The sequence below is a fragment of the Puma concolor genome, chromosome E1 (assembly GCF_028749965.1).
Source record: "Puma concolor isolate L17-30 chromosome E1, mPumCon1.1.hap2, whole genome shotgun sequence".
Classification (NCBI taxonomy): Eukaryota; Metazoa; Chordata; class Mammalia; order Carnivora; family Felidae; genus Puma; species Puma concolor.
In genome coordinates, this window is record NC_141680.1 from 60,326,553 (window position 1) to 60,336,234 (window position 9,682).

At 55.7% G+C, this 9,682-nt stretch overlaps 1 long non-coding RNA gene across 1 annotated transcript; it reads left to right on the plus strand.

Annotated features, from left to right (window-relative positions):
• Positions 1–2,192: 2,192 nt before the first annotated feature.
• On the plus strand, positions 2,193–4,918 carry LOC147574567 (uncharacterized). The gene is made up of 2 exons (XR_015244338.1): positions 2,193–2,375; positions 4,299–4,918. It is a non-coding gene; the product is annotated as an uncharacterized LOC147574567 (long non-coding RNA).
• The last annotated feature ends 4,764 nt before the right edge of the window (positions 4,919–9,682 follow it).

Below are 9,682 nucleotides of genomic sequence, written 5' to 3' on the forward strand. Positions count from 1 at the left end.
GATTCTGTGTCTCCCTCTCTCTCTGCCCCTCCCCTGTTCACACTCTGTCTCTCTCTCAAAAATAAACAAAAAAGAAAAAGAAAAAAGAACAAAGTTGGAGGACATGCACTTCCCAAGCTCAACACTGCCTACAAGAGCTACAGTAATCAAGACTGAGAGCATCCGGCGGACATCCAGATGCATGCAACAGAACGGAGACCCTAGAAGTCCTTTATGGGCAGTTGGTGTTAGGGATGCCAGGAGAGTCCAGCAGGGGAAGCAGTAACCTTTCCAACAAACGGCACTGGAACGAGTCCAGCCCACACGCACAGGAAAGGAGTCAGATCCCTACCTCACACCACCTACAAAAATTGACTAACAATGGATCAAAGACCTAAATGTAAGAGTCACAACCTTAGAATAAAGCAGAGGAGTTGATCTCCACAACCCTGCAGGAAGCGATGGTTTCTTACGTGGGACACCGAAAGCATGAGATCAAAGAAAATAACGGATAAATGGGGCATCATCAAAATGAAAACTTTCTGTGCTTCAAAGGACACTATAAAGAGAGAGAAAAACCCACAGAATGGGAGAAAGTATTTTCACATCTTCCATCTGATAAGGGACTTGTATTCAGAATACATATAGAACTCATAACGTAATAATAAAAATGCAAACAACATAATTAGAAATGGATAAAGGGGGCACCTGGGTGGCTCAGTTAGTTGAGCGTGTGGCTCTTGATTTCAGCTCAGGTCATGATCTCACGGTTTAAGGGTTCGAGCCTCATGTCGAGCTCTGAGCTGATAGAGAATGAATCCCAAGCAGGCTCCGCACTCTCACTCTCTTCCCCCCTCCCTCCCTCTTTCTCTCTCCCCCCCCCCCCCCCCCCCGCCTTGAACTACACACACTCTCTCTCACTCTCAAAATAAATAAACTTCAAAATAAAAAGCTTAAGGGACAGCTGGGTGGCTCAGTCGGTTAGGCATGTGGCTCTTGATTTCGGCTCAGGTCATGATCTCACAGTTCGTGGGTTCGAGCCCCATGTTGGGCTCCATGCTGACAGCTCGGAGCCTGGAGCCTGCTTCGGATTCTGTGTCTCCCTCTGTCTCTGCCCCTCCCCCACTTGAACTCTATCTCTCAAAAATGAATAAATGAATAAAAAAATTTAAACAAAACACTTAAAAAGAAATGGACAAAGGTAGACTTTTCTCCAAGAAAGACATACACGTGACCAACAAGCACATGAACAGGTGTTTACATCGCTGACTGCCAGGGAATGAACTCATGTGAGGTGCCCAGAGCCATCAAATCCATCCATCCAGAAAGTTCCCAGTGCCCAGCCCTCTGGATGAGCACTGCACCGGGCACTGTGCCTGGGCCACCTCAGGCCTTCTGTAAATATTACCAAAGAAACAAAGGCCCTGAGAAGTCCTGCTGCTAGGAGGTCTGTTTAACCTCATGCAACCTGGTGTTCCGTCAGATGTGTTGGAAACACGGTGGAGCCCTTCTTTCCTCGAAGCCCCATCCCTTGTTTGAAACCCTATGTGCTTCCCCAGGGTCTGTGTGTCCGTGAGACGCAAAGGATCAAATGTCTCCTGCTGAAATCGTGGACGTGCAGGGACTCAGGGAGACCTCCTGTCGCCCTCGAACCACAGCCCTAGGGCTCCAGGGTGGGTGCTGTGCCTGATGCGAGGGAGAGACCCGTGAGGGCCATGGAGTTTCCCGGTGGGTCCCACCTGAGCAAAGAAGACAGAGGAGGACCCACTTTCCAGGCGGCACTTTTGACACGGACCCACTGTCCGTGTCGCAGCGGGAGCGGCAGGCCCTCTGGAAACGACCAGGGCAGCGGGCGAAGCTTCCGGACCGGGAGATGCCCTCGGAGCCGAGCCATGGGCGGCTGGTGGTGATCCTCCGCCCTGGGGCCCCCAGCGGGGCACATCAGTCACTCACTTCCTTTGCTGACAGTCACAGACCACTCCAAGAAAACTCATCCCCCACTCACCAGCCCCAGAAAGCACTTCCTCCCGGTTTCACAGCAGACGTGACCCGTCATTAAACACAATCGCAGGACAATTTTCTCCTGCTGGGGACGCTTGCGGACAGCAGGGGGCCGGCCATCTGGCTCTCGTCAGCCCTCCCCGCCCCGACATCCTCCCTCTGCTCCAGCCCTGACACACGTCCTCATGCTGAGTTCCCGGCAGAAGGGGGATGGGAGGACAGTCGGGCTTTGTCCTCCCACCCAGGCACGTCCTTGCCCTGGCACTGGGCAGAAAGGGAGGGCCGAACCCTGCCTGCCAGGCTGGCCCTGCAGGGGACTCTTCCTTTGTGACCAGGGCAGTGTGGCCAGAGAGAGGGTTCTCTGGCCTTCGAGGTTGCCACAGGTCGCCGCAAGGGTAGGCACTCTGGAGGCCTTTTCTAGCTTGGGCTCTTGGGACAGCAAGCCCGGGGGTGAGGTCCCGACAGGCACGGAGGGGAGTGTGTTAATTCCAAGCGGTCCAGGCTGCGAACGGGGCAGGCCCGTGGGAGCGCTTTGCGGCAAAATCTGCCCCTGCCCACCCCCGGGGAAAGGGGTCGGTGAGCGGTGCTCCCCACGGGAGCCGGCGGTTGATGGACATGCCTCGCGCTGGCTGGCCCAAGAGGAACAGAGCCGACTCTGGCCTGAGCTGAGAGAGACAGACCCTCCGGTGCTACTGGGATGGAGGAAAGCACCAGACGCAACTCCGAACACAGCAGAGGCAGCTGGGCATTTGCAGCCCTGCGCAGCGAGGGGTCCGTGGGTGGGAATGACCAACGCGAGACGCCAGGGGACAGGGATTCTGGCTAGAGGCAGCCGAGGACTTAAGACACCGAAGGCGGGGGCCGAGGAGCCTGAGCAGACATCAGTGGCAGCGGGGGTGGCGGTGACGGAACGGGATTCTTCCCGAAGACTGGCTTAGGCAGACCTGGAACCTGGGCCCCAGCACCGAGAAGCAGCCTGTCCGAGACAGAGAGCGCTCAGAGGAACCCGTCTCCAGCTTGGGCAAGAAGCCTTCAGGCTTCAACCTCGTGAGGGGTTCGGAGTTTGGGGGAGCAGAAGTTGGCCCTCGGGGCAGCAGACAGAGGGGTCCCTCCCGCCGGCCTGTGGCTCAGGGCGGAATTCAGCAAAACCACAGGGACCTCGGAGGGACCAGATTTATCAGCCACAAGTCCTAGGGTACACGGCATGCCCAGGCGCACACAGCAAGGTCACAGGGGATGAGAGAGACAGAATGTGGACCTCGGGCTCTCCCTTTGTGAGGGTCCAAAGGCGGGGTGGCTCACTGTTGGCTAACCTGAAACAGAAGAGGGGAATTAGGGTTCAGGAGCGCGGAGGCCGCGTCTTCTGAAAGGGGAACTCCAGGTGGGGGGCCTAGTTGCCCATCTGGCCGTTTTGCTCCTGGCCTGTGACCCGGCAGGCAATGTGCTCCTGCAAGATGGACGGCTTCCAGTGGGTGCCTTGGAGTCAAAGCTCAATGTCAAGCACTTACCCCACGCCTTCCAGGAGCCACGCCCCGTCCCCCTGCCAGGCCAGGCCCTTGTGTTGCTGGAAACTGGCTGTGGGCCACGCAAGCCTCCTGTGTCCCGGGCGGGCCCCGCGGGTGCAGCCCAGCTCAGGGCCTGGGAGCTTTATCTCTGTTTAGAGCAGAGTGAGATGCGAGGTCCTTGAACCAGCAGGAGCACCTGGGGGCCGGTTAGGGCTACAGGTTGTTAGTGGGAAGTCTGGGGGTGGGGCCCAGCCGTCCTCATCTAAACAAGCCCCCGGGTTTCGAATACAATTTTGGTCTCTGTTTGGAGTAACTTTATCGGAAGCAGCCATTAGCCACCAGGGCCCTCCTGTGTTTCCTTTCCTTCTGGTCATTCAAGCTCCAGGAGAACCCACCCTCAAAACCGGCCTTCCCTTCACCAAGCAAAGCAGGTGTGGCTTCCCGCCATGGTTCTCCGGTGGCCGCACAGTGGAATCACCTGGGAAGCTTCTGGACTTAATGGTGCCCGGCCCCACCGCCCCAGGGGTCGAGGCCATATGTCCAGGCTTTAAATCTTCCCTGTGGGTCTGAGTGGGGATCCCTGCCTGGGGAGGCTTCAGTGCCCCTCAGAGGGGGAGTCTCGCTGCCCTTTACCCCATCGTGGCCAAACAGTCACAGAGAACGAATTAGAAATCCGGGCAGATTCGACTCGGAGACAAACGCGTCCCGGCACAAGCAGCAAGGTGCACGCCAGGACCCCTCCCGAGGGACACAGAATCTGCCAAAGCCCTCGCAGTCGATTGATCTATCGTTGACTGTCTGTCTCCCCATCAGGGGAGACCTTGGACGTGCCCTGAAGGCGTTCCAGCAGGTGCCAGGCCAGGCCCTACGGACCCCCCCTCTTCTGACCATTTCTTCGGTGCCGGCTGCTCGTCCATCACATCGGCCAGGTGGGCAACACTCTGTGCTTGGGAGCCAGGGGGACAGGCCAGGCTTCGAGAGACCCACGGTTCCTCTAGCTCAGCATCTACTGGAGACCAGGAAATATCAAATATTGCTTCCTTGAAAGCAACACGACCCCTAGTCTTTGGACTATTTCTTCAAAAGTTTGAACTGCGTTACAGAATACTCTCCTTCTCAGTGACTTAGTTTATAAGAGCTCCTACTGGAAAACAAATGCCTCCAAGGTGAACTTAAGTGCCCTGAGTAACCTCTGAGAGTCAGGACAAGGCTGTAAGACTCCAGGCTTTTCCCATTAAAGCACCACGAGCCTCCCTCCCGTGCGTGCGTGCGTGCGTGCGTGCTCCCCTCCATCCTGCCTTGCCCGATTGCTCAAGTTCAACTCTGAACTTCAGCGGAGGGAGAGAGACACACAGGGCCCCAGGGGCCGGCTGGGCCACTGCCGGAAGGACTTCTCGGCTTTGTTTGCAAAATTAAATGTGCTTTGAAAGTAATGAGTCAGGAAAGCGGCATTTGAAGGAGGTCTGGAAAGGAGATTTCCTGCCTGTGGGTTGACTCACGCCTCTCTGTCTCTAAATCTACCCCAAGGACATTTGTTCCAATGTGACAGGGCTTGTGTGCATCCCCAGGACTCCTCCGGTGTGTGTGTGTGTAGTGGGGGAGATTGTCCAGGCTTTGGGGAGGATCCTGCGTTCTTTCCTGACTCCCCCTACCAGTCACCCTGAGCAGCTGAGAGATTCATCCCCCAAGGCCTGATCCCTCAGTCTGGCCTCCGTCCCTGAAGCTAGAATCTCAGTGGTCCTTTGTCTTCTTGGCTAGCACAAAAGCAACTAATAATTCGGGGTGACCAGCTGTCCTGGTGTGCCTGGGGCCAAGGGACTGCCCAGGATCTGGGACTTTCAGAACAAAACCCAGGAGAGTTGGGGACACGGTGGGGCTAACTGGTGGCCCTCTCATTGCTGCCGGGGCCAAAATGACTGCAGTAGAAGTGGACACAAGCTGTGTGTTTTCCCCAGGAACCTTCCTGGAACCCAGAAGAATTCCCTGTGGTTCTCGGAGAGGTGGGGAACTTTCTCAGGACCACCCAGCTTGTAATTAGCAAGCCAGGTTTGGAATCCGATTTTCCAATTCACCAAATGCTGCTGGTTTACCCCTCGAGGCATCGTTTGAATTGCAAAGCTTTATTTTATAGTCTTGGGTCGTCCTCAGACCAGACCACCTCAGGGGATCTGGTGGGAAGGCAGCCTCTCCACCCGTCCCTGGGACTCAGAACCGGGGTTTGATCCCATCCCCAGGTGACTCTAGGCACAGGCGCGATTAGACCAGGGACAGGCCAGCTTCAGACACAGGTCGGATCGGAGGAAGGTGCTGGAGTCATTGTCGCTCCTATGCAAAGCCACAGAAAAACAGTACCTTGACCTGGGGGCAGCCTCCCCAAGCCAAGTGGGATATTTAGCGAGACCCTACGCTCTGAATTAGAGTTTTATCAAATTCGAAGGGCAGTTACAGGTGTTTTTGAATAAAACTGGGAAATCCATTTTTAACACACGGCAGAAAGAGATTCTTTTGTGTTTTAAACGAATAGACTATTTTTTAAGGTAGTTTTAGGTTTACAGAAAAACTGAGTATAAACTACAGAGTTCTGATATGCCTCTTACCTCCTCAGTCCCCACCCCTCCCCACCCCCCAGTTCCCCTATTAGTAACGGTGTGGTTTGGGGTGATGGGGGTTTGGAACCCACGGCCAAGAAAGAATTCTTGAGATGTCTTGGATGCAAAAAGGTGGTTTTATTAAAGCACGGGGATAGGGTCCGTGGGCAGAAAGAGCCGCACTAGGGTTGTGAGGGGCAACTGATCATATACGTTGGAGTTGGGGGAGGTAAAGATGGGGGAAAGTTTCCAAAAGGATTTTCAGATGTTAAAGAACACGGGGCACCTGGGTGGCTCAGTCGGTTAAGCACCGACTTCGGCTCAGGTCGTGATCTCGCGGTTCTTGGGTTCAAGCCCCGCGTCGGGCTCCGTGCTGACAGCTTGAAGCCTGGAACCTGCTTCGGATTCTGCGTCCCCCTCTCCCTCTCTCTCTCTGCCCCTCCCCTGCTCGAGCAAACATTTCTAATAAATTTTAACTTGATAAACAAGCGAGGTCTTGCGACGCGAGTAGTACATGATGCCTAATGTCACGTGATCACAACTGATCCAGTGGTTCTCTGTTTCTCTCTCTCTCTCTCTCTCTCTCTCTCGCTGGGGGATTGTGGATGATCGTCTCCTATGCTCAGATGCTTGGTCTCAGGCCACGGTGTTTGGCAGAAATCAGTGATTTTTCAAAACCTTGGAAGGTGCCCACAATTGGCACTAGGGTAATTTTTGTCACATTTTGGACAGTCCTTTGCTTTTCCACCCAAGAGTGAGCTCAGGAATGCTTTGCTTCATTCTAGGTCAGGCTGCCTGCGGATATAGACCCTTTCCTCCACTGCCTTATTGCCGGTTACGTTAAATACAGTCTATGACAAGAGTTTATTAATACTGTATTGTAGTCGACATCCGTGCCAGCGTATACCATGGCCCCCATGCAGAACTTTGGGTTACAAGCGTGTTTCTGGAACAAATTGTGCTCGCAAGCCAAGGCTGCAGGTTACAAGGAAATACAATTTTATCTACTTTTCTTTCTGTCTTTGTTCTCCCCATCAGTGACACCTTGCGTTCATGTGGAATGTATGCTAAAATTGAAGAGCCCGCACTGATACGTTGTTGTTGTTGTTTTTTTTTTATAACGGAAGTCCACAGTTTCCTGTAGGGTTCCTCTCGGTTGTGATACATTCTATGGGTTTGGACAAATGGACATTCTATGGGTTTGGACAAATGGACGGTAATGATGTATACCCACCATTATAGCCTCACGCAGAGGGCTTCGCTGCCCTAAACACCCTCCGTGTTTCCCGTTCATCCCTCCCTCCTCCCCAACCCCTGGCGGCCGCTGGTCCTCCTACTGTCTCCAGAGTCCTGCCTTTTCCAGAATGTCCTAGAGTTGAAATCGCACGGTCTGTGGCCTTTTCAGACTGGCTTCTTTCACTCAGTGACGTGCATTTAAGACTTTTGCATGTCTTTGGGGAACTTGCTAGAGGGGTCTCTCTCTCCCGCTCTCCATTATTCCATTGTCTTCTGCAGGGGCTGCACGGTGAGCAGTGAGTGGGCTCGGGGGGCTGCACATCCTCGCCAGCGTCGGTGTGGTCAGTGCTCCGGATCCTGGCCATCCCGACAGGTGAGCGGGGGCATCTCGTTGTTGTGGCTTTAATGTGCCCTTCTCTCGTCGGGGAATTACACGACACGGAGTCCCTTCTTGTGTACGTATTTCTCATCTGTGTATCCTCTTCGAGGCGGTGTCTGTTTAGATCCTTTGCCTAGCTGTTAGTTGGGAAGCAAATTCTTTTAAAACAAGATACTTTTATTTATTTATTTTTTTTATTTTTTAACGTTTATTTTATTTTTGGGACAGAGAGAGACAGAGCATGAACGGGGGAGGGGCAGAGAGAGAGGGAGACACAGAATCGGAAACAGGCTCCAGGCTCTGAGCCATCAGCCCAGAGCCTGACGCGGGGCTTGAACTCACGGACCGCGAGATCGTGACCTGGCTGAAGTCGGACGCTTAACCGACTGCGCCACCCAGGCGCCCCGACAAGATACTTTTAAAAAGCCACAGCCACATACTATAGGAGTCCATTTATATGAGATGTACAGGGTAGGCAAAACCATAAGACAGAGGGCTGACTGGAGGACGCTGGGGTGGGGGTGGGGGGTCAGGGCGAGGGGAGAGGGGGCAGGGTGGGGGAGAGGAGGGGATTTTTAATAGGGGCAGCTGGCATGGGGGTTGGGGGGTTGCTGTCCCTGTGGGCTGATGAAAAGGTTCTGGAACTCTATGGGCATCGGTTGCCCAGCACTGGGAACGCCCTAAATGCTACTGAAGTGTTCACTTTAAAACGGTTAAGATGGGGAGCTCCTGGGGGGCTCAGTCGGTTGAGCCCCCGACTCCGGCTCAGGTCATGATCTCACAGTCCGTGGGTTCCAGCCCCGCGTCGGGCTCTGGGCTGACGGCTCGGAGCCTGGAGCCCGCTTCGGATTCTGCGTCTCCCTCTCTCGCTGCCCCTCCCCCATTTGTGCCCCCATTTGTGCGTGTGCTCCCTCTCTCTCTCAGAAATGATAAATAAAGGTTAAAAAAATTAAAACGGTTAGGATGGCAAATTTTGTTCTGTGTATTAGATCACAACAAAAGAAGAAGAGGAAACAAGTGGCCTCGGTGGGTGAGGCACTGAACGGAAGCAGGGAACTTGCCCAGCAGCGGGGACAACGCGGGCCTGAACGAGGCATCGCCCCCGGGACCCCCGCTCTCAGCACAGAGCACGGAGACCTCCCTGCACGCCCCCCACCTGCTCCGTCTGCCCGTGAGGGTCCCGGGCTTCCCCCCCCCCCAGCCCCCTCAGGTCACGGTCACTGGGGTGCATCCCTCCCTTTGTGCCAGTAACTCCAGGCGTGATCCTGACGCCACGAAGTCACCAGCGACACCACCGGCCGAGGCAGCCTGACCTCACAGGGCAGAGCCCCACCCCTTCCTAATCCCGGCCACTCCCCGCCCGCCCCGCTCACTGACTCCCCTCTGGTCCTCTGTGACGCTCAGCTTCGGGGGTGCCGGAGATGAGCCCTCTCCCTCCGCCCGGCTGCATTCAGTGTCCCCATCACTCGGGGAAAAACCAAAGGTCTGTGTTGAAAATGACACGTCCGCTGAGCAAAATTCAAGTCGTGAGCCCGGGCTCCCACCTGCCTCCTCAGCGCAGCTCGGTGCCCCCGCCGGGGGCCCGTGGTTCCTGCCCCGTTCTGTGCTCCTCCTCCCCGAGCAGAGGGTCCCTGTCGCCTGGGAAGGTGGAGGCTCTGAGGGCAGGACGTGGGTCCCGCGCCGCAGCTGGCTCCGGGAAAGAGCATCTGCAGGGGAACAGCAGGGACCCCCACCGCCCGGCACGGACTGACGATGCTCAGCCCCTGCCTCACCGCTTCCCACCGCCCCGCGGGGCAGGTGCCTGCGACCCAAGGTACAGATGGCGACCGGGCAGACAGTGGTGGCGAGGGCAGGTGCGGTGGCCCCTCGGCACCACTGTCTGCTGAGGACCTCGGTACGTCCAGTGCCGACACACCCTCCCTCTCCTGCCCCGACTGGACCACTCGCCCCCGGGTCCCTCCTGTAGCCCCACGAACCCCCGCCCGGCGGCTGAG